General features: G+C 42.2%; 1 protein-coding gene and 1 long non-coding RNA gene across 12 annotated transcripts in view; one reads left to right on the top strand and one right to left on the bottom strand.

The window, feature by feature from the left end:
• ARB2A (ARB2 cotranscriptional regulator A) overlaps positions 1-11,467 on the bottom strand; it is a 472,110-nt gene extending 460,643 nt beyond the window's left edge. For 5 of the 10 annotated variants that reach the window (XM_008261940.4, XM_051853992.2, XM_051853991.2 and 2 more), the window contains exon 1: positions 11,264-11,467. The gene's annotated coding sequence lies outside the window, so the exon portion shown is untranslated. The remainder of the gene's footprint in view (positions 1-11,263) is intronic. The other 5 variants (XM_051853996.2, XM_070056470.1, XM_070056472.1 and 2 more) reach the window with 4 other exon arrangements.
• A 15-nt stretch (positions 11,468-11,482) lies between these two features.
• The window catches only part of LOC138845140 (uncharacterized), a 34,949-nt gene continuing 21,750 nt past the window's right edge, over positions 11,483-24,681 (top strand). For both annotated transcript variants that reach the window (XR_011381931.1, XR_011381932.1), the window contains exon 1: positions 11,483-11,920. This is a non-coding gene — a long non-coding RNA (uncharacterized lncRNA). The remainder of the gene's footprint in view (positions 11,921-24,681) is intronic.

A 24,681-nucleotide genomic window follows, 5' to 3' on the forward strand; every position in this document is an offset into this window, starting at 1 on the left:
CCCTCCAGCAGTGAACCTGTGAAAAAGGACAAACTACATACTTCTAAAATACAAAGGTAAAGAATAGACATTCCCTTTCTAAAAGAGAGAAATTATAAAGAGGAAAGTTTGATCCTGGACAAATCCAAACCATAGGAAGGCAAATTCCATTAAACCTTTTTTTTTAAGATTTATTTATTTATTTGAAATTCAGAGTTACAGAGAGAGAGAGGAGAGGCAGAGAGAGAGAGAGAGAGAGAGAGAGGTCTTCCATCCACTGTTTCACTCCCCAAATGGCCGCAACAGCTGGAGCTGTGCTGATCTGAGGCCAGGAGCTTCTTCCAAGTCTCCCACGTGGGTGCAGGGGCCCAAGCACTTGGACCATCTTTCACTGCTTTCCCGGGCCATAGCAGAGACCTGGACAGGAAGTGGAGCAGCCGGGTCTCGAACCAGCATCCCAGCCAGCGCTTCAGGCCAGGGTGTTAACCCACTGCGCCACAGCGCCAGCCCCAAATTCCATTAAATCTTAATTTTCAACAATAACCTGAAGTAGCATCACCACCACAGAGCTGTAGAGTAGCTCTAATCACAACTGGGCAGTGGTCCTGTCCCAGAAGCACAGGACAGCGGCATTCTGTTCTCTGTCCCCTAAAACCCAAGAGGAACCCCATCCCTACGCCTATGTGAAAGTGGCAGCCCTTTCTAGCTGAGTCATATCAAGCCAATCTTCCCTTTTCTTGAATAATAATACATGTTCACAGTCTTGTTTCATTACATCCCATTTGCTCTTTTTCCTTTAGTCCCAGTTAGCAGTGTTAAGTGTTAGTATAATCCTATTTCTAATACAGGCTTCATTTCCTTTTCATCAAATTTATGTTCAACTGTATATTAATATTTTCTTCAGAATAAGCTTTCTCCTTTTTCACAACGTGGATAAGCTGAGAAATTTCCAAATCTTCAAGTCCTGTTTTCTTTTTACTTAATGATTCCATCTTCATTTCCCTCTCTCACATTTTACCCTGTACAGTCAGGAAGAACCAGGCCAATACTTCAACACTTTGCTTAGAATTCTCTGCAGATAATTACCCAGTTTCACCACTCACAAGTTCTACCTTCCAGAAAACACTAAAACACAGTTCACTCAAGTCTTCTGCCACTTTAAACAAACTGCCTTTCCTCCAGTGTGCAATAAACCATTCTTCATTTCTACCCCACCAGAATGAAGTTAGAATCCCTATTTCCACCAACGCTCCATTCACTATTATTTATGCACTCCCAAAGAGGGTGGTGGCTCACCAGCTCATCTGTTTTCTTTCTGAATCCTCACTAGAATCACCTTTTATATCCATATTTCCAATAGTCACCCTCGATTGTTTTTGGTAGTATGCATTTTAGAACTCCTCCAGCCTGTACCCACTCCCAGTTCAAAAGCCACTTCTACATATTTAAGTACTTGTTTTAGCAGTACCCTAATTCAGAAAGCTGAAGTCCATACACTTGGATTGGTTAAATAAGAGAAATTTATTTTCTCATAGTCCAGGAGGACAGAAGCTAAGGCAATCTAAGAATCAAGGTTCAGCAAGATTGGTCAGTTTCTAACAGGGGCTTTCTTCCTGTCTTGCCAGTGTCTGCCTTTGCACTGTGTATTTATATGCGGTGGCAGGCAGCAGGGAGGAACCAACCCCTCTGGTGTCTCTTCTTAGACAATTCTATTGGATCAAAGCCCCATCCTTGTGATCTCATTTAACATTAATTATTCCCTTATTCCAAAGAGATATAATGGGATCTGGGTTTCAACACGAATTGGGTGAATATAATTCAGTCTGTAGCAATTACAAAGGGAAGTACCACCATGTTTAGGGGCATTTGTATAATATTCTTGTACTTTTCTCAATACTCTCTAATGTTAGAAGATATGCTGTTTAAAAAAAAAAAAAAAGATTTAGACCCTAAACTCAGCTCAAGTGAAGAGTCAGGGCTGTTTATATGTCCGTCTCAAATCAGGTCTAGGTGCAAAGGGGAGTGAGGCAGTGGCAGGCCAGACCCCTCTCCTCCAGCTTCTCTTCTCACTGGGGTGTGGCTGTTGCTTTGCTACAGTCATCACTTTGTATCCCTGGGAGATCGGTTACAGGACCATGGATGCTCACAGCCCCTCTAGAAGATGGCATAGTATTTTCATATACTCTATACATACCCCCTCATACACTTTTTTTTTTTTTTTTTTAAGATTTTTAAGCCTGCTTTCCCAGGCTATAGCAGAGAGTTGGATCAGAAGTGGAGCAGCCAGGTCTCGAACTGGTGCCCATATGGGATGCCGGCACTGCAGGCGGTGGCTTTACACTCTATGCAACAGCACCGCCAGCCCCAGAAGATATGCTTCTTTAACATCAGCACTATCTTTGGCTTTGTTCTCAAAATTGCTAAGAGGAAGGAAGGAAGGAAGGAAGGAAGGAAGGAAGGAAGGAAGGAAGGAAGGAAGGAAGGAAGGAAGGGAGGGAGGGAGGGAGGGAGGGAGGGAGGGAGGGAGGAATGGAGGAAGGAAGGGAGGGAGGAAGGAAGGGAGGGAGGCAGGGAGGGAGGGAGGGAGGAAGGAAGGGAGGGAGGAAGGGAGGGAAGCAGGGAGGGAGGAAGGGAGGGAGGAAGGTAGGGAGGGAGAAAGGGAGGAAGGGAGGAAGGAAGGTAGGGAGGGAGGGAGGAAGGGAGGGAGGAAGGTAGGGAGGAAGGAAGGGAGGGAGAAAGGGAGGGAGGGAGGGAGGGAGGGAGGGAGGAAGAGAGGGGAGATGTTAAGGGTTCTTAGACAACTAAAAAATTAGAGGAAATAGTCCACAAAAGAGAAAACCCTGAGTCTGACATCAACTGTAAGCTCAGAGGATTCCAAAAACCACCCTCAGGTTTCATGATTTTCTAGAAAGACTCTAAAGAACTCACTGAAAGCCATTATATTGCTGTTTGTTTGTTTGTTTTTTACAGGAGAGGGATATAGATTAACATCAGCGAAGGGAAGAGGCATACAGGACAGAGACTAGCAGGGTACCAAACATGGAACTGTCACTATCCTCTCCTCATGGAGTCAAAGACTTGTTACCTTCCTGATACATGTGTGACAGGGGCCAGTATTGTGGCGTAGTGGCTAAAGCCACCACCTGCAGCACTGGTGTCTTATATGGGCACCGATTCAAGACCTGGCTGTTCCACATCCAATCCAGCTCCCTGCAAATGTGCCTGGGAAGGCAACAGAAAATGGCACAAATGCTTGGGCCCCTGCACCATGTGGGTGACTCAGAAGAAGCGTTGGGCTTCTGACTTCGGCCTGGCCCAGCCCCGATGTTGCAGCATATGGGGAGTGAACCACTGGATGGAAGATGCCCCTATCTGTCTCTCCCTCTATGTAGTCTTTCAAATAAATGAATAAATATTTAAATATATATATACACATATACACTAATAATAAAAAAAAATGTGTGACAAGACAGAGTACTGCCAACCATGAAAGCTCACAGGAGACATGGTGTTCAGAAATTTTATTGCAACTCAATTACATAGGTATGACTGAACTGGCTGCCCAAATATGGAGCTGTCTCCAGGCCAGCTGATAAAAACATGTTCCAAAGCCTCACTAAGTGACACAGTTTATCATTCTGGCACAGGCAGCCCTGCCTAAGACTACAGGGGTATGATCAGTCCCCATTCTAAATCCCATGGTTAGACAGCATGGCCCAACATTCCTGGGAAAAAATATGAGATGATCATTCAGAAGGTGACAGCAAAGGGTGGAACTCTTTTGAGTCGAGGTTAAATTTTTATAATTATTCATCTGACAGGGAGACAAACAGACATACAGAAACAGATAGAGAGACAGAGAACACAGATTCCAATCGGCTGGTAGTCCCCCTAAATGCCTGCAATAGCTTTGCGGCTAGGATGGGTGTCAAGGCTGGGAACCAGCAACTCAATCTCAGTCTCGCATTAGTGGCAAGGACTTAACCACTTGATCCATCACCTGCTGCCTCCCAGGATACATACTAGCAGGAGGCTGGGAACAGGAACAAAGCTGGTACTCAAACTCAGGCACTCCATATAGAATGTTGGCATCCCAAGCAACATCTACTTTTTTTTATTTTTAAGATTTATTTACTTATTTGAAAGGCAGTTACAGAGAAGCAGATGCAGAGAAAGAGAGAGAGAAAAGTCTCCCATCTGTTGGTTCATTCCCCAGATGGGCACAATGGCCACAGCTGCTCCAATCCGAAGCCAAGAGCCAAGAACCTTTTCCGAGTCTCCCATGTGGGTGCAGGGGCCCAATGATTTGGGCTATCTTCCACTGCCTTCCCAGGCCATAGCAAAAAGCTGGATCAGAAAGTGGAGCAGCCAAGACCTGAACAAGCACCATATGGGATGCCAGTGCTGCAGACCAGGGCTTTAACCCGCTATGCACAGCACAGGCCCCTCAAGCAGCATCTTAACCAAAAGCCAAACACTTTCCCTGAACTGTGTACTAAAGAGGAGACAAGACACACCCTTCATTAGTCCCTACTGCCTACAAAGGCAAAGCAAACTCCTCAGCAAGCTTCTCTCCTTATGTCTTATGCACATCCCACTCCTGTGCCTTGGTTCCTCTATCATTCTCCAATCCCATCTCTCAGCTCAATCAAATGTTCTCCTCTAGTAACTGCAAAATACTCATTGTTTTTGTAAACATCAGATGACTGAGAACAATTTCTTCTGTGTGCAATGTCCTTCTGTGGAGCCAGCATTACAGCACAGCATGTTAAGCTGTCACTTGCAACACTGTCATCCCATATGAGAGGGCCAATTTGAGTCCCAGCTACTCTGCTTCCTACCCAGCTCCCTACTAATGCACGCAGGGAAGGTAGCAGATGATAGCCCAACTGCTTGAGCCCCTGTAACCCATGTGGGAGACCTGGATGGACTTTTTGGTTCCTGGCTTCAACCTGGCACAGCCCTGGCTGTTGTGGCCAATTTGGCAAGGGAATCAATGGATGAAAGATTTATCTCCCCTGCCCCAACACACACACCCCTCTGACACTCTGCCTTTCTAATAAGTAAATCTTTTTAAAAATTTTTTATTTTAAAATCTGAAAGTTTTAAAATTATCCATCCTTAGGTTCTCAATATAAGTAGACAGTTCTCCAAAAAACCTTCCAGTGACCCCAGGAAAGGCTTTATAGCTCTCCCATAGCATACTTTACATACTTCTACAATAATACAAATATTTAGCTAAAGTGTTGTCTTCACAGCACACACTACAACAAGCATGTTAAAACCCTCAAGTGTGGAGTCCAGGTTGCCTTATGATGAGGCATCCAGCTTCAGTGGATTGGAGTAACTGAGCCACAGCCTAGCGCTGTCCATGTTTTCCTTCCCTCATATTTCATTTAAATCCTAGACCTTTCCTGCTCCTTTATTGATTTCCTGCCCTAACTCTTTCGACATTCAGAGTGCTATTTCTGTTCAGCCAATCCCAGCTTACAGATCTCCTTTGTTTTCTATCTGAACTTCCTCAACTCACCTGATCCGATCCTTTGTAACCTCCACTGATTTCTGGGTATGAATACCCATTTAAGGCAAAATACTCCAATTACATAATTAAACTAAATGGATCAAGATGATTAATCAATGTCCAAACTACTTAATAGACGAAAATGATGACATCAAAAGGAATAGAGTAATTCAAAGTAACAAAGCACCTTACCTTTCAACAAATCAGCCTTTTTACATTTTTAAGCACACACACCTTGGATTATAATCTTGGTCAGAATTCCAGCTTGTTCCATATTCTATACACAGAACATTAATCAAACTGTGCTTTGTATAGGAAAAGGACATCACTCGAATGCCTCACGGACCCTGAATCATTTTTTAAACAGATGTAGTATGTCAGTTCAACCACATATAGTCTCTTTCCTGCCGCTTTCTTGTACTTGATTACATATGATGACAATGTGATTAGCAGGCAACAGGAATATTAGCCACACTGCACAGCAGTTAGTTGTCACACTGTTAGGTACAAGTTGTAATCATTCTTTTTTTTTTTTTTTTCCCCGACAGGCAGAGTGGACAGTGAGAGAGAGAGAGACAGAGAGAAAGGTCTTCCTTTGCCGTTGGTTCACCCTCCAATGGCCGCCTCCGCCGGCGCACTGTGGCCAGCGCACCACACTGATCCGAAGGCAGGAGCTAGGTGCTTCTCCTGGTCTCCCATGCGGGTGCAGGGCCCAAGCACTTGGGCCATCCTCCACTGCACTCCTGGGCCACAGCAGAGAGCTGGCCTGGAAGAGGGGCAACCGGGACTAGAACCTGGTGTGCCGGCGCCGTAAGGCGGAGGATTAGCCTATTAAGCCGCGGCGCCGGCCTGTAATCATTCTGTAAAGAGCTATTAGAAGGGCCAAATCCAGATTTTTGAGAGCTATTATCACCCCCTCTTACCTCTAAGCAACGCAAATCTAAGAATATAAGCCACCCAGACATTACTTGAAAATATACAATCTACTACAAAGAAATGGAGACATGCTACAAATGTTTTGCTTCAATGATCTGTCTTCACAGTGATATCTACTCTGACGCAAAAATCATCTCAATTGTTTATACTGCAAAATGAACTGCTTCTCAGAAGAAGAAAACTAATATCAGAGACAGCAGCATAACACTGCTGACGCTAAACTGTAACTTAGCTGTGAAAACTCCAGCAAGTCAGTCATCTGCTACCTCATCTGCAGCAAATTAATCAATTTTAATTTGCTAAAGAGTGATAAGTAAAATTGTGGTATAATTTCCATTCATTACTTAAACTAAGGAAAAGGAATTGATTGAAATAAGCTTTATAACTGAAATAGCTAAAAGTAGTACCCCAAGAGTCTCTAATAAATGATAGCATAGCAAATATAACTAGTTTTTTTCTTAAAGATATGTTATCTTGAACTAATGGGCAATCAGACATTTTGGATTAAAAAAAATCCTTTCCTTCTTAAACAGATTATGCACACACAAAAAATTTTTACCAGTGTTTGACATTGTTAAATTACATACTCAATTAAATCACTCAATCAAACCTCATTACTCTATGAATGGAAGTAATGTGATAGATGGTCTGAAGAACCTAGTTTCTTCCTATAGAGCTACAGACAGTGCACACCTTCCAAACCAACTGCTGAACCATCCCATACCACTGACACACATTCATTCAGCCACAGAGGTCTCCTGGATTATTCAGGACCAAGAGTTTCACTTCAGAAACACAAGCTGAGATGCAGCTGGCAATCTGCACTCTCTCACACTAACCCCCATCCCATCCCCATCTCAGCGCTCTATTATTTTATGTCCCTTTGTTGCTAGGTCCCCTATCCTTGGCTGTCAGTTCTGATGCTCATCGTCCATCACTGTTACTGATCTCCTTTGCCATTCTCCATCTAGCCACATCTAACTGCTGTGCTGCTACCCGATACATCTTTTTTCTGTTCATCATCATTTTGGCTCTTCTGTTTCCTGCTCGCCCCAGCTACCTAGCAAAGAAAATCTACTTCACAGACCCAGTCAATCAATATACTTCATTCCTTCTAATTAAAATAAGAAAAATCAAAGCAAGTCAGGATGATCTTTGGCTTTTCTGAACTGTTTTCATCACTATCTGAAACCAAAGATGCTTTCTGGTTTCCTTTAGTTTTAAGTTTGAAGATATTGCAAAACCGGGTACAGAAATAATTGTGAGTTTTGACAATTATAATGGTTTTGGATTTTAAAAGCAACAACAGACAAGCAGACTGTCTTCTTAATCCTTAAAAATACACCAAGGTTCAAAAATGTGTACTAAAATCAGATCTTAAAGCAATACAACTCCAAAGAAGAAATATTAGTGACCAAAAAGCACACGAAAAGTTGCTTAACATCAGCCATCATTAGGGAAATACAAATCAAATCGACAGTGAGATACTACTTTATACTCATAATGATAGTTATTGCAAAACAGAGAGGGAGGGAGAAAAAGAGAGAGAGAAATGTGTTTGGTGAGTTTTTGGAGAAATGCTGGTGAGGACATAGAGAAATGGGAACCACTGTACAATACTCATGAGATTGTAAAATGAGGTAGCTGGGATGCAAAACACTATGACAATTCCTCAAAAAAATAAAACGTGGAATTATCACATGGTCTAGCAATTTCACTTCTGGGTAGACAGCCAAAAGAAACAAAAGTAGGGACTCGGTCACTTACACATTCATATTCCTAGCAGCATTATTCACAATAGTGGAAACAACCTAAGTCCACAGATGAATGAATGGATAAACAGAATACAGTGCATGCATACATAGAGAGTCTTAAAGAGGAAGAACATTACAACACATGCCACAGCATAGATGAACCTTAAAGACTTTATGCTAAGTGAAATAAGTCACGATTGCACTTACATGAGGTACATGAATGAAAAGTAAAGTTGGCATAGCACCAAGAAGTACTTGCTATTTAGTTATCAATGACCACTGTCAAACTTAATCTGACCTTAAAAACAGAGACAGCACAAGTTATGAACAACTTAGTAAATGACACTCGATTTTGTTAGAGTTCAAAGAAGAACATGGACACATCTCCACTTGTCTATGGATATTAGATTGTCTTCATAGAGAAAAGGGAAGGCAAAGGGAAAAAGGCTGCCAATAAATAAGATCCCGCATGTACACTCCAAATCAGTGAATAAATATTAATTAATTATCCTTCAGTGCAAGAGTCACTGGTTAAGTGGAAGGAACACCTGGTTTAAAAGTCAGAAAGAGGAGGCCAGAGTTTTGGTATAACAGGTTAAGCTCCCACCAGCAATCCCAGTACCAGTTGAGTCCTGGATGCTTGTACTTCTGATCCAGCTCCCTGCCGATGGCCTGGGAAAAGCAGTGGAAAAAGGCCTAAGTGCTTGGGCCCATGCACCCACGTGGGAGACCTGTAAGAAGCTCCTGGCTCCTGGCTTTAGCCTAGCCCAGCCCTAGCCAATGTAGCCATCTGGGGAATGAACTGGTATGGAAGATCTCTCTTTCTTTGCTTCTCTCTTTCTCTCTCTCTCTCTAACTCTTTCAAATGAATAAAGCTTAAAAAAAATGTCAGAAAGAAGCCTAGTACCAGCACTGACACCAACACCTTAGTTAATTCATAAAAAATGCTCTCTCTGGGGCCATCATTAGGGTTCAGGGGGTTAAGCCCCCACTTGCTACACTGGCATCCCATATCTGAGTGCCAACTGGAGTCTCAGTTGCTTCATTTCCAATCCGAGAATCTAGAAAGGCAACAAAAAGTGGCCAATGTGCTCAGGCTCCTGCCACCCACGTGGGAGACTCAGATGCTACGTTCCTGGCTCCAGGCTCCAGTCTCACTGAGATCTGGCTGTTGGAGAGATCTGGGGAGTGAATCAATGGATGGAAGGTCTCTTTCTCCCTCTCTCTGTTGCTCTGCCTTTTAAATAAATAAATAAATCTTGAAAATAATGTGCTCTCTGACTCAGTTTCTAAATAGACTACAACGTCATTCACAATGAGGGAAACAGAATAAAGACAGTGGTGGACAGAGGGGTAGGCATTTAGCCTAGTGGTTAAAACACCCGTTTCCGTATCTCCTTACCATATCACAGTACCTGGATCAGTTCCAGGTTTTGATTCCTGACTCCAATTTCCATCTAATGCAGACCCTGGGAGGCAGTGGTGAAAGCTCACATACTTAAGTTATCGCTATCCACATGGGGGATTTGGATTGAGTTCCTGACTTCCAACTTCAGCCCAGCCCAGGCCAAGTCAGGCCAGACCAGACCACTGTGTGCATTTAAAAAGTGAACTGGTGGATGGAAACATTCTCTCTCAAATAAACAAACTTTATTTTTTTAAAGATTTATTAATTCACTTTGAAAATCAGAGTTACAGAGAGGGAGAGACACAGGGATCTTCCATCCCCTGGTTCACTCCCCCACATGGCAGAGCCAGGAGCTACACCTGGGTCTCCCAAATGGATGGCAAGGGTCCAAACACTTGGGCCAAGTATCTTCCACGCGTTTTCATAGGCCATTAGCTGGGAGCTGGATCGGAAGTGGAGCAGCAGGGACAGGAACCGGCTCCCATGCAGGATGTAGAAGTCACAGTACACCACAATGCTGGCCCCTCAATAAACTTTTAAAAATAAAGAATACACCTGACACAGCTTTAATATAAAAAAAAAAAAGGCACTACGAACTGCCTAACATCATGTTGCAATTATTTTACTAAACATTACAAGGTGCTTGCAAATGAAAAATCAAACAATTTTTCCTGCACAACATTGCTTGACATTAAATACAGCTAAAACACAAGTAACCAGTTACTTGGTCCAACAGATACACACCCCAGAGCACCACGAGAATGTTAACATCTGGATGAGGGAGAGAGAAAACTGCTTTCCAAAACACACCTGACTATTTCAAAGTCAAAAGTGTTCAAATACATCGAACTTTATTTCAAAGTCAAAAGCACTGGTGCTGTGGCATAGTAGGCTAAGCCTGGGCCACAGTGCCAGCACCCCATATGGGTGCCGGTTCCTGTTCCGGCTGCTCTTCTTCCGATCCAGCTTGTGGCCTGGGAAAGCAGTGGAAGATGGCCCAAGTGCTTGGGATCCCTGCACTCGAGTGGGAGACCCACTTGAACAAGCTCTTGGCTTCAGATCGGTGCAGCTCTGGCCATCTGGGGAGTGAACCAGAAGATGGAAGTCCTTTCTCTCTCTCAAGTAAATAAATAAAATCTTACAAAATAATAAACTTCAAATTGCATCCCAATGTAATGTTCCACCAACACCCACGCATGTTAACCAGCTTTGAGGGTATTTTATAACAGCACTTCGCTCTGTCTGCAATGAAGGGCTTCTGGCAAAGCTTAAGCAGTTGAGAACACTTTCTGTCGGCAGACACACAACACACACACGTCATCGATCAGAGGCCGCAACAGCTCCCTTCCCGAGAAAGGGAACTGTCCGTGGAGCTAAGAACTCTAGGGACTCGTTGAACCCCCTATGCCCAGACATAAGGCAACTCATCCAACACACACAAGTGTCCCTCCCTTGTCGGGAATGGAAATGGCAAGTAGAGCCTGCCCATCTAGCAGGGTCACAGCCACAGGTCACAGGGATCCAGTGAAAACGCAGCGTGGTTCCTGACAACCTCGGGCCCCAGGGCCAACGATCCCGGCGTGAGACCGACTCAAGACAGCCTCTCCGCGGATTTCGACCCAGGCCGGCCCCCGGAGCTCGCATCCCCGCAAACCCAAGTCCTACCTGAGCTCTGCCCCCAGCTACAGGGCTGAGGGGGTTGGCGGGAGGAGGCGTGGCCTTCCAGTTCGCCAGTCGAACTCCCTCGTGCGGTTGTTATGACTTTCCCTCTCGGGATCCGCGCCCCGACCAAGTTCGAGTTGCACTTCCGGGGTCTACAGGGGACTGGCACGTCACTGCGCACGCGACGGCGGCCGTGGCAACAACCCGGAAGTAGGCGGGGCGTGGGCGTGAGTTTGGTTCCTGTGGCGCTAGGTGGGCTGGGAGAGAGAATGCGATGGGAGCTGAGGGTCGCCTTCTTCATTTCAAGCAGGCTTCTCTCGCTTTCCTTCTGAAGGCTGCATGGGCTAGCCTTAAAGGACTAGGCTAACCCTGATACCTCGTTCTCCAAGTGGAATTAAAATTCCATTCTGGGGGTTTTCCTTGCAGCTAATTCCCTAAGACCCAGCCTACGGCTTATCAAGCTTTGCTTGGCTCATTCAACTTCAGAAACCAGGGGAGGTCTAGATTTGGAAGATTCAGTTCACCTCCAAGTTATGACACGTAAACTATGAAGTTAATACCTGCATCCTAGTGACAGTTGAAAGCTATGTCGTTGCTATACTTGACTCCAATGGGAATCCTAAGGATGCTGGTGTATTTTTCCAGAAACGTGTTTGGAAGGTACGTGTGTTAAGTAGATCCGGCATGAGCAATGTGGGCAACTGATTTTTTAATCAGTTAGCATTTTTAGTTTTTAGGTGGTCCTCTCTTGTGCATTTATTTACTCCACAACTGTTGGTTTGATCAATAAGGCTATATTAGGTGCTGGAGACATAAAGCTGAGTTGGCCTGTCTCTCCCCTCCTGCAGCTTAGTGGAAGAAAGGCTGGTAGCTAACAAGAAAATCATTTATAGTATTCTTTAAAGATGAGAACCCCCAACTAAAGTGTACTGTCCTACTTGTTTCCTTCATAACAAAGGATGCAAGAGTTTTTCTTATTTGCAGTAAATAAACCTCTCAAATGTAAACTCAGAGCAGTAACCCTATGTTTTTAACATACCCTCCACCATACAAGAATGCAAGTCACAAAGTAGACAGTAAGTATTGGTTGAATTTTAAGGGGTGGCAACAGTGTTAAATATTAGAGAAATTTAGAAAAGTGTGCGGAACAAGAAGTCTGGAAGACAAAGGGGAAATGGGAATGGTGAGAGAAAAGCAGTGTGAAGGGATGTTCTTTGGGGGTGGAGTTAGGTTGAGAATCTTGGAGTCAACCTGGAATGAACGCCTGGATGGAGCCAGGGCATGCATTGCAAGACCACTGGGGCTTCAGTTCTGGCTAAGGCTCCAGTGGTTTGTAAAGTGAGATTTTAAAGAGGAAGACTAAGCAGATTTTGAAAATCTTTGTATGCCAGACTGAGTAATTTGAATTTTGTGCTGCAGACAATCATGGAAACAAGAATTTTTAAGCAGAGGACTGAAAAGAAACATATTTTGATTTTGGTAGACTTTGGCAACAGTAACCGAGTTTATTATAAAAGGCAAGCCTCCCCAAAACTCATAATCCTAATCTAATCCAATCACATAAAATATTTGACCAGTCCTCCTTCAGTCGAGTGGGAAAAAGTAGGAAAGACAGAAATTTTCAGAGCCAAGAAGATTTTAATGATAATAACTTTAATGTGTGATCCTAGAAAAGAAAAAGGAAATTAGAAAAACCAGTGAAATGTAAAAAAAAAAGTTAACATTAAATTAGCAGTAATGTGTCAGAGTTGAGACAACACTGGGAAGAAAATGGGTGGCATGACTTTATTTTTTTTAAGATTTTATTTATTTATTTGAGAGGTAGAGTTACGGATGTGAGAGGGAGAGACAGACAGATCTTCCTTCCACTGATTCACTCCCCAAATGACCACAATGGCCAGAGCTGTGCTGATCCAAGCCAGAAGTCAGGAGCTTCTTCCTGGTCTCTCATGTGGATGCAGGGGCCCAAGCTCTCGGGCCATTTTCCCCAACTGTCCCAGGCCATAGCGGAGAGCCGGATTGGAAGAGGAGCAGCCAGGACTAGAACCGGCTCTGATATGGGATGCTGGTGCTGTAGGCAGAGGATTAACCTACTGTGCCACAGCACCGGCCCCTGGCATAAACTTTCAGTGTTACACAGGATAGAAGCCCACTCAAGGGTTAGGGAAATATACTTTGCTCAGTGGTAAACTGCTTACTATCAAACACACATATCGGTGTTTCAGTCAACAGTTCTAGCTAGACCCCAGAGGGGAAGGAATGAACCTTCAGACTATTCCAATACCTGAAATGATTAGATATAATGAAAATGGTTTTTTTTTTTTTTTTTTTTTTTTTTTGACAGGCAGAGTTAGACAATGAGAGAGAGAGAAACAGAGAGAAAGGGCTTCTTTTCGTCGGTTCACTCCCCAAATGGCCACTGCAGCCGTGCGCTGCACCTATCTGAAGCCAGGAGCCAGGTGCTTCCTCCTGGTCTCCCATGCGGGTGAGGGCCCAAGCACTTGGGCCATCCTCCACTGCACTCCCTGGCCACAGCAGAGAGCTGGACTGGAAGAGGAGCAACCGGACAGAACCGGCGCCTCAACCGTGACTAGAACCCGGGGTGCCAGCGCTGCAGGCGGAGAATTAGCCAAGTGAGCTGCGGCGCTGGCCAAATGGTTGTTATGTTAAGGCAGTAAATTATTTTCAGCAAAAGAAACCAATACACTGCACAACATGCAATGGGAAACTCTCCTGTCTGAAGTGTCTAACACAGATTAAAGAGATTTATGTGCCCTTTCTTCCTCTCACACTACCATAAATGGTAGATTAGACTCCTGCCTCAGCTGGCCAAAAATGTATTTCCCACCAATCTGTGAGGAGAAAGGAAAAGCAACAACATTGTTGTGTGTGGGTTTGTATGTTTTGTGAGAATTCCAGCAGCCCATATGTGGCTTAGCAGAAACCATTACACTGATGACTACACATATGCTCGTATAGTGCAAATTTTCCCCTTCATTTCAACAACAGTCCTCTAAATCGTACAAGCTACTTTGTTTATTTATGGCTTTAATTTATACATCTCTGGGGAAGCCAGAAACTCCAGTTTCTTTCCCCACCCCTCTCCTTTTGCACTTCAAGATCTAACTGAGATAAAGAGAAAGGAAAGGGGATTTGTTCCCTCCTGGCTAACAGCTGGTCCATCTTTGATCACAGGGGTGATCAAAGAAATACCCCTATACCATTTTTGGCACTTCCTCCTCCTACTCCAGACCCTCTCCTTAGGCATCTATCTTCTTATCAATCCATCTGCATCCTTCACATCAAATGAACTCAATGACACACAGCAGACAGACACCTACAGACATCAATATTACATAATATTCATTTAAGCTAAAAGTAAAATTAAAACCCATTTACCATGACTAGAACTCAGCGTTAGTATTTGGGCAGCTTTGACATTTAATTAGGGAAAATGTTTTTGGTTAGATGCTGGGCAAATGCTCAGTCTACATTAAGCAACTTTATTTGAGTGGCGTCTGGATTCTGACTTAAATTTGGAATACTGGGTTACCTTCCTGTCTTTGCCCAAACCAAAGTAGCTATGTGTGAAGTAGGGCTGAGTAAGTACTAACAAGTTCTGCCTTCTGGGTTCAGTTTATATTCAAAACACCAAAAGGAGGATCACAAAATCAAATAATTTTCAGTGTTTGCTCCATCAATATTATTATTACTTGAAATCAACTCCCTTTCACCTCTTCTTGAATGTTTTTGGAATCACTTTTTAAAATCTAAGAAAAGATAAAATATCAATGTTCAAGACATACTTTGAGATTCAAACAAACAAACAAAACAAAGCAGGGGCTAGTGTTGTGGAGCACTGGGTTAAGCCACTACCAAGATGCCAGCATCCCCTATGGGTACCAGTGTGAGTCCTGGTTCCTCCACCCAGCTCCCTGTTAATGTGACTGAGAAAGCAGCAGAAAATGCCCAAGTGCTGTGGGTGGCAGGGACTGTCCCAGTTGGAATTCCTGGCTACTACAGGCTTCAGCCTGGCCCAACCCCAGCCATTGCAGCTGTTTGGGGAGTGAACCAGCAGATGGAGGGTCTCTCTCTGTCTCACTCTCTTTCTCTATTTCTGTCTTCCCTCTCTCTGTAACTCTGCCTTTCAAATAAATAAATACTTTAAAACACAGAGCAAATTTAAAAAGTAAGATAGGCTCTAGTTTGTATTGGGAATAATTTTTAGATTTATGTATTTAGCTAGAATTTTGACAAACAGCAACTTTTTTTTTTTTTTTTTTGACAGGCAGAGTTAGAGAGAGACAGAGTGAAAGGTCTTCCTTCCATTGGTTCACCTCCCAAATGGCCACTACTGCCAGCACACTGTGACGATCCGAAGCCAGGAGCCAGGTGCTTCCACCTGGTCTCCCATGCGGGTGCAGGGCCCAAGCACTTGGGCCATCCTCCACTGCACTCCCGGGCCACAGCAGAGAGCTGGACTGGAAGAGGAGCAACCGGGACTAGAACCCGGGGTGCTGGTGCCACAGGCAGAGGATTAGCCCAGTGAGTCGCGGTGCTGGCCAAACAACAACATTTGAGAGCACTTGGTTTCCTTCATTTCTGACTTCAATGGCAAATTTGGAGGTTCCAAAAAACGCCCTATGCTTTGACAGTTTTCTAGAAGGACTCACAGAGCTCACCAAAAGCTGTTATACTCATGGGAATAGTTTACTACAGGGAAGAGAGAGAAATGAAATCTCCACCAGAAGAGGAAGAGCATAGGCAGTCTCCCCAGGACTTTGCCTGCACCAAAGGCAGGACTTCTGTTGTCTTCTCCCAGTGGAGTCAGGACATTCACCCTCCCATGGATGTGTGGCCTGGATATGTGTGCCAGCATGCATTGGAGTATTGCAAACCACAGAGGCTCATGAGCACTCAACATTCATCTTTTACTAGCTTGCATAATCAGTCAGTGGCTGGTGTTGATTGCCCACCTGGCTGATCTGTCTCCTGGTCAACGGATATCACAGGACCCAAAGCCTCCACCCAAGTCAGATGTTTAGTCTCTATGGTGTGGAGAGCCCTCACTCTAAGACTGTTATGTTTATGGCCAGTCTCCACCCTAAACAAAGACACTACTCTCAAATAGGACATGGATCACCTTCTAGAATCTGAGGGAAGAACCTTCAACTCTCTTAGGGAAAGACCAAATTCTTTACTTAACAATGGACATGTTCTTTTGCATAAGTTTTGTTTGGATAGGAAATGGTGGACAAAGGAAAGGAGAATTGGTAATTCTCTGTTAGACTGGTGAAGTCATCAGAAATAAATGATTCGCTTGGACCTGTGCAGATCTTGCTTCTCTTCAGTTTAACTCCAAATAGCCTTTCCATTTTCTGCTCAGTCATCTCTCTTTTAGATTGTTTTTCTTATGTTGCCTCATGGAAAGCAAGGAGGAAATGACATGAGATTTCTTGTGAATTCTGTAAGGACAAAACAACAAAGAGGGGATATGTAAAGCATAGGCTCTCTGACCCTGCTTTTTCCTATCTCTGGAATCATAATAGGATAGATTAGAAACAGCTGTGAGAAGCTGTAATTGTATCCCTAACAGGGTTTTGGTTCTCAACTCAGGCTTCATGACAGAAATCTCTAATAGTAAAAATAATAACCGTGAAAATCCCCCTTGGTAGCCCATATAGTACAGAGGGTATGATGTTAGCATACACTCTAGATCCTTAACTCTTACACATACTTCCCTGTGAGACCTCTGGGCTATTAGAAGTTAGAAGAGGAGCAGTCATTTGGCACTGCAGTTAAAATGCTACTCAGGATGTCAACAACCCATGTCAGAGTGCCTTGGTTCATTTCCCAGATCCCATTCCAAATCCAGTTTCCTGATAAATATGAACCCAGGGAAGAAGAAGCATTTCAGTCCCTGTCACCACCTGGGAGATCCAAATTGAATTTCTGACTGTTGTAGCTATTTGGATTGTATACCAGTGGATGGAAGATTTTTTTTCTCTCTCTCTCCCTCCCTCTCCCTCTCCCTCTCCTGTTTGTCTTTCTCTTTTTGCCTTACAAACAAAACAAATAAAATATAAAAATAAAGAAAGGATAAAAGAACAAAAGAAGAGTTGGTGTTATGATAATGGAATTTAAACAATCCTGATAAACCTGGTGGGCAACACTTACTTTTCATCTTATTTACCAGCTTAGCAGCACTGAGCACAAGCGATCACATCCTTCTTAAAACTCAAAACACCAGTTTTCCTTTGTTGAATTCTGATCACCAAAAGTTAGTGTGCTCCTCATCATGTCCCTTCTCTATGTGCCTTCATTCACGAGGTGATCAGATCCATTCCCTTCACTGTCTCTTATGCAGCAGTACTGTACTGATGACTTCCACATACCCATATCTGGCTTTAATATAGAAAGAACAGATCTCATGTATTTCAGAGGTACAATTATAAGAAAATAATCATACTTCCCTCCCTTTTTCTCTCCTTTCCTCAAGCCCCTTCCTTCTTCTTTTCTTTAATTTGTGCAAAAGCATAATTTCAGTTTACTTTATAGTCACAGATGTAATGCACCACTAACCAGAATATTCAAGAAGTAAAAAGCAGAAAGGCCGCTGTTCCACAGGAGTATAGACAAGGCCAAAAACAGTAACCACATCATAAGATGTCCATTTCATTCTTATACATTTTTATATTTTATATTTTATTATTCTATAGTAACTATCACATATCCGAGAAGACATAGGATATTTGTCTTGTTGTTTTTGGCTTAGATACTCCTCCTGCTGCATACTCTTTGCCCTCACATTACATGTCCATTTCTTCAGCAAAATCTGCTGGCTATCTTTTCAAAAATTATCCTAAATCTAACCTATTCTCACTATCTCTACTGCTACCACTGTCATCGAAGGTGGATGCTGTCATAGTCTTTTTTAATATAAATATTTATAATTAATTTTAAATGTATAGAACAAAAATTGTGTAGTAATACAAATTCCCATATACCCCTCCCACCGTTTCCCAATACTAACATCTCATGTTAGCATATTTGTCACAATTAATGAACCACACCTATCTTCCCGTATGTTTTTATTCCAAACTTCTTTTAGTATATGTGCTGCCAAAGCGAGCATGGCAAACTCCTTTTATCCCTCCCATCCCTTCCAGCCTCTCATAATCAACATTCTGTGTTCAGATTGAGGCGGGGTTTTGTTTGTTTTGTTTTGTTTCTTTGTTTTATTTTGGCTCCCATAAATAACAGAGAATATGGTCTATTTGCCTTTCTCTGTCTGACTTATTTTATTCAACATGATGTCTTCCAGTTCCATCCATTTTGCTGCAAATGACAGGAGTTCATTTTTATAGCTGAATATTATTCTCTTGTCCTTATGTATATTTTTTATCCATTTATCTGATTATGAATCTTATCTTGATTCCATATCTTGGCTATTATAAACAGTGCTGCTATAAACATGGTGGAGCAGATATCTCTCTGATATAATGAGTTCATATATTTTGTGGGTATATCCAGTAGTAAGATTGCTGGATCATATGGCAATTCCATTACTAGTTTTTAAGTTGTCATACCACTTCCCGCAGTGGCTGTACTAGTTTACATTCTCACAGTTTATAAAAGTTCCCCTTTCTCCACATACTGACCAGCTTTATTTACTCTTTATCTTTTTAATAATAGCCATTCTGGGCCGGTGCCGCGGCTCACTAGGCTAATCCTCCACCTGCAGCGCCGGCACTCCACATTCTAGTCCCGGTTGGGGTGCCGGATTCTGTCCCAGCTGCTCCTCTTCCAGTCCAGCTCTCTGTTGTGGCCCGGGAGTGCAGTGGAGGATGGCCCAGGTCCTTGGGCCCTGTACCCACATGGGAGACCAGGAGGAAGTACCTGGCTGCCGGCTTCTGGGTTCGGATTGGTGCACTGCGCCGGCCATGGTGGCCATTTAGAGGGTGAACCAACAGAAGGAAGACCTTTCTCTCTGTCTCTCTCACTGTCTAACTCTGCCTGTCAAAAAAATAAATAAATAATAGCCATTCTGATGGGTGAGGTGATAGCTCATTGTGGTTTCAATTTGCATTTCCCTGCTAGCTAGTGAAATTTATTTGTGACCATATCTATTTCTTCTTTTGAGAATTGTCTATTAAAGTCCTTTGCCCATTTTTTTTTTTGAAGATTTAATTTATTTATTTGAAAGAGTGGCAGAGAAAGAGAGAGAAAATCCATCTGCTGTTTCAGTGTTCAGATAGCTCGAATGGCCAAGGTTGGTCCAGGCTGAATCCAGGAGCCTGAAAGTCCACTCAGGTCTCCAACATGAGTGTCAGAGCTCCACGTACTTGGATAATCATTCGCTGCTTTCCCAAGTACAGTAGCAGGGTACTGGATGGGAAGTGGAGCAGCCTGGACTGGAACTCATGCTCCAATATAGGATGGTGGCAGCTTAATCCACGGCTCCACAATGCAGGCTCCCTTTGCCTGTTTCTTAACTGGACTGGATGATTTTATGTTGTTGAATTTTTTGAATTGCTGATATATTCTAGACATTATTCCAGTGTCGGTTAAGTAGCTTCCAAATATTTTTTTTTCCATTCTGTTGGATGTGTCTTCACTGTATTTATTGTTTTCTTTGCTGGGCAGAAGTTTCTAAGATTGATATAGTCTGCTTTTTCTAGTCTAGGTGTCATTTCCTGTGCTTTTGGGGTTTTATCCAAGAAGTCATTACCCACACCAATGTCTTAAAGTATTTCCGCTATGTTTTCTTTCAGTAATTTCATAATTTCAGAAATTACATTTAGGTCTTTGATCTATCTTGAGTTGATTTTTGTACATGGTTAGAGATGTGGATCTAATTTTATTCTTCAATATATATCCATCCAGTTTTGCTAGCACCATTTATTGAAAATACTATCCTTTTTCTAATGTATGTTCTTGTCACCTCTGTCAAAACTCACTTGGATGTATGGATGTGGATGAATTTCTAGGCTTCCTATTCTATTCCACTGATCTATGTGCCAGTATTTATGTCAATAGCATGCTATTTTAATAACTATAGCTTTGACTTATGCTTTGAAATCAGGTTTCATAATGCCTCCAGTTTAATTTTTTTTGCTCCTCCCTTCAGAAAAAGGAACCTCCTCCTTTGATGGCCCATTCTTTCTGCTGGGATCTCTCAGTATTTTGATAAGGATTGTATTGGGTATATTGCCTTAGCCAATGTAGATATTTTAATATTCTTCCAATCCTTGAGCAAGGAATACCTTTCCATTTTTGTGTCCTTAATGATATCTTTTTTTTTTTTTTAAGATTTATTTATTTTTTACTTGAGAGTCAGAGTTACACAGAGAGAGGAGAGGCAGATGAGAGAGAGGTCTTCCATCCATTGGTTCATTCCCCAATTGGCCACAATGGCTGGAAATGCGCCGATCCGAAGCCAGGAGCCAGGAGCTTCCTCCGGGTCTCCCATGCGGGTGCAGGGGCCCAAGGACCTGGGCCATCTTCTACTGCTTTTCCAGGCCATAGCAGAGAACTGGATCAGAAGAGGAGCAGCCGGGACTAGAACCGGCACTTCAGGCCAGGGTGTTAACCTGCTGAGCCACAGCGCCGGCCCCATCCTTAATGATTTTTTTCATCAATGTTTTATACTTTTCACTGTAGGGGTACTCACTTCTTTGATTAAATTTATCCCTAAATATTTGTGGGTTTTGGTACCTATTGTGGGGTTTCTTTCTTTTTTTTTTTTTAAGATGTATTTATTTATTTGAAAGGCAGAGTTACAGAGAGAGAGAGAGAGAGAGAGGGAGGGAGAGAGAGAGGGAGGGAGAGAGAGAGGGGGAGAGAGAGAAAGAGATGTCTTTTGGTTCACTCCCCAAATGGCTACAACAGCCAGAGCTGAGCCAATCTGAATCCAGGAGACAAGAGCTCCTTCCAGGTCTCCCATGCAGGTGCAGGGGCCAAGCACTTGGGCCATCTTCTACTGTTTCCCAGGCTGTAACAGAGAGCTGGATCAGAAGAGGAACAGCAGGACTTGAACTGGCACCCATATTGGATGCTGGCATTGCAGGTGGTGGCTTTACCTGCCTTCCTAATTGTTCTTTTAGCAAGGTCATTATTCGTGTGTAAAGATGTTCCTGTTTTTTTTATGTTGTTTTTGTATGTGTTTTTGCAACTTTATTGAATAGGTTTATCACTTCTAACAGCTTTTTGGTGCAGTGTTAGGGTTTCTTCATGTACAACATCATGTCATCTACAAGCACAAATGTTATAACTTTCTGCTTTCCAATTTCCATGCCTTTTATATCTTTCTCCTCCCTAATTGCTCTTGTGAATAATCCCAAAACTACTGAATAAGATTGGTGAACGTGAACATCCTTGTCGTGTTCCAGATAAGAAAAGAAAATGTTTCTAGCTTTTCCCTGGTCACTACGATATTGACTGTTGGTTTATCATATATAGCATTTAGAATTTTGAGATATGTTCCTTTTGTACCTAATTCATTGAAGGTTTGACTCATAAAGTGATGTTGAATCTTATCATTCTTATCAAATGCTTCCTCTGCATCTATTGAAATGATCATATGGATTTTGTTTTTCATTCTGTTGCTATGATTTATGGCATTTATTGATTTTCAAATATTTAATCACCTGTACATCTCAGGAATTAATTCTACTTGATCATGATGTATGATGTTTTTGATATAGTGTTGGATTTGATTTGCCAATATTTTATAGAGAATTTTTGCATCTATGTTCATCAATAATATTGAACTATAGTTTTCTTTTTGTGTTGTATCTTTGGTTTTGGTATCAGAATGATACTGGCCTCCTAAAGGGTTTGGCAGAGTTCCATCCTCTTAAGTATTTTAGAATAGCTTGGAAAATATTGGAGTTTGTTCCTCTTTAAATGTTTTGTAGAATTCAAGAGTAAAGTCATCAGGCCCTTAACTTTCTTGATGGCACACTTTTATTTTTTTATTTTTTTATTTTTTTTTTATTTATTTATTTTTTTTTTGACAGGCAGAGTGGACAGTGAGAGAGAGAGAGACAGAGAGAAAGGTCTTCCTTTTTGCCGTTGGTTCACCCTCCAATGGCCGCCGCGGCCAGCGCGCTGCGGCCGGCGCACCGCGCTGATCCGATGGCAGGAGCCAGGAGCCAGGTGCTTTTCCTGGTCTCCCATGGGGTGCAGGGCCCAAGCACCTGGGCCATCCTCCACTGCACTCCCTGGCCACAGCAGAGGGCTGGCCTGGAAGAGGGGCAACCGGGACAGAATCCGGAGCCCCGACCGGGACTAGAACCCGGTGTGCCGGCTCTGCTAGGCGGAGGATTAGCCTAGTGAGCCGCGGCGCCGGCCGATGGCACACTTTTAATTACTGCTTCAGTATCATTGCTTGTTATGGGTCTATTTAGATTTTCTGTATTTTCTTGAGTTAATCTTTAGGTTTTTATATATATATATATATCCTAGAATGTATACGTTTATTTGAAGTTTTCCAGTGTGTTAGCATATGGTTGTTCATAGCAGTACCCTATCTTCCTTTGTATTTCTGTGGTATCAGTTGCAATGTCTTTTTTCATCTTAACTGTATCTCCTTTTTCTTTGTTATTCTGGATAAAAGTTTGTCTATGTTGTTTATCTCTTCAGCAAACAAGGCTTTCCTTGTGTTGATCTTTTGTATTTTTTAGTCTCAATTTCATTTATTTCTGTTCTAATTTCTTATTATTTCTCACCTCCTGCTAATTTGAGGTTTGATTTGTTATTGTTTTTGGAAGTCTTTGATGTACATCATTAAATTGTTAATTTGAAATCTTTATCTTTTTTAAATGTAAATATTTATTGCTATAAACTCCTCTCTTAATAGTGTTTTTGCTGTATTCCACAAGTTTTTGATATGTTGTGTTTTTGTTTGCATTTGTTTCAATAAATTTTTATTTCTTTCTAATTTTTTAATGATCCATTGATCATTCAGAAGTATGTTGTTTAATTTCATGTATTTGTAATTTTTCTCTTGTTATTGATTTAAAAAAAGATATATTTTATTTATTTGAAAGGCAATGTGACAGAAGGGGTAAGGGAGGGGGGGAGACAGAGAGAGACAGAGACAGAGACAGAGAGAGAGAGAGAGAGAGATCGTCCATGCATTGGTTCACTCTCCAAATGGCCACAACAGCCAGGGATCGAACATGCTAAAGCCAGGAGCCTGGGACACCATCCAGTTCTCCCATGTGGGTGACAATGGCCCAAGTACTTGGGCCATCTTTGTTGCTTTCCCAGGCACATAAACAGAGCTGAACTGGAAGCAGAGCAGCTGGGAGTGGAACTGTCACTCCCAGATGGGGTGCTGGCACTGCAAGTGGCAGCTTAACCCATTGTGCTACCACACTGGCCCCTTCATCTTAATTTCTAGTTTTACCCCTTTGTGGTGTGAGAAGATACAGTCTATGATTTTAGTCTCTTAAAATTTACTAAGACTTGGTCTGTGGCCTAATACATGGTCAATCCTGGAAAATGTTCAATGTCTTGATAAAAAGAATATATATTCTGTAGCTGTTGGGCAAAATGTTCTATAAATGTCTGTCAGGTCCACTTGCTCAATGTATGGTTCAACTCTGTTGTATTTGATAATTAATAACAGTGCAGTGTTGAAATTTCCCTCTATTATTGTATTGGATTCTCTCTCTCTCTTTATGTCCTATGATATTTGCTGTATATATCTGGTGGTCTTGTGTTGGGTGCATATATATTTGTGATTAGTATATTTCTTCTGAATCAGTTCCTTTATGAATATATAATGTCTTTATCTTTGTAGTTTTTGATTTAAAGTCTTTTATCTGATATGAGTGTAGCTATTCCCACTCATTTTTTGTTTCCATTTGTCTGGTTTATGTTTTTGTATACCTTCACTTATAGTCTATATGTATATTTACTTGGGAAGTGAGTTTGTGTAGGCAGCATTCAGTTGAGCCTCATTTTTTTATCCATTCAGCCAACTTATATCATTTGATTGGAGAGTTTAATGCATTTACTTTCAAGGGAAGTATTGATATTTAAGAGCTAACTTCTGTCAATTTGTTGATGGTTTCTGCTCGGTTAGTGAAGTTGATAGTGCCATTTGTTTTCATGATATGTACTTCTTCTTCTTTTTTTTTTTTTACTTTATTAAAATACTAAGTTTATTTCACATGTGTATGTGTCTCCCCACCATTTCCACGTCTGACCACTGCTACTATTGTGTCCTATCATAATATTCCATATATACTTAACACCAAGCAAAGGGTGGAGTTCCTTCTTTAAAAACTAAACAGGCATTTTGGACAACATATTCTTGGCAATGGAACCTGAGCAGCATTTACCAAACACGGTAGGGAAAGTTCTCCTTCCGTATTATATATTTTTTTAATTAAAAAAAATTTTTTTTG

This window comes from Oryctolagus cuniculus, chromosome 14 (assembly GCF_964237555.1).
Source record: "Oryctolagus cuniculus chromosome 14, mOryCun1.1, whole genome shotgun sequence".
Taxonomy (NCBI): domain Eukaryota; kingdom Metazoa; phylum Chordata; class Mammalia; order Lagomorpha; family Leporidae; genus Oryctolagus; species Oryctolagus cuniculus.